We start from the raw sequence: 698 nt of genomic DNA on the forward strand, positions 1-698 counted from the left end.
TTCTTGAGCTGATCTTTGAAATTTTCTGTGCAGCTCTTGTACTTCATAATTTCTTCCATTTGCTTTAGTATGTCTATGCTGGAGAGCAAGTTTCAGTGTCTCTTCCTACATGCATTGTGACCTAATTTCTGACCCTAGATGGCACTCTTGTTGACCTTAGTATTATCATGTTCAGGGCCCTCAATCTGGAAGAGTCCCTTAATGGAGCTGGGTTCAGGCGAGCTGGGGGCAGGTCGGCTGGTTATGAGGGTTCTGGGGGACTAATGGTAGTCTGATGGCTCTGTGAATTCTGTAGATCTGCAGCAATACACACTGTTCCTGCCTCACAATAGAGTGGCTCTGGACTCCTGGATAGCAGGGTCTACACTGGGGTGAACGAGGGTGGGCGGTAGCCACATTTCTGGTTCCAGGGGAGCATGGGGGAAAAGAAGGAATCTCACTTTTCCCAACACATGTGTGAATCTGCTCTGCCAGGCCACTTTCTGTTGCCAAAGGTGCTCACAAAAGTTCAAGATGGTCATGCTGCGTTTGCCTGGCCATTCCCCAGCCAGTCTCTGACCCTATTTACCTTCTCCTCACAGCCAACACTCAGTTGGCTTTGCTCAAATTTAGGGTTACAGGATTTTTATCTGTCTGTTTGTTGTTGTCAGGTGCCATCGAGTCGGAACCGACTCATAGCAACCCCATGCACAGCAGAA

The sequence above is a fragment of the Chrysochloris asiatica genome, unplaced genomic scaffold (genome assembly GCF_000296735.1).
Source record: "Chrysochloris asiatica unplaced genomic scaffold, ChrAsi1.0 scaffold00001, whole genome shotgun sequence".
Lineage (NCBI taxonomy): Eukaryota > Metazoa > Chordata > Mammalia > Afrosoricida > Chrysochloridae > Chrysochloris > Chrysochloris asiatica.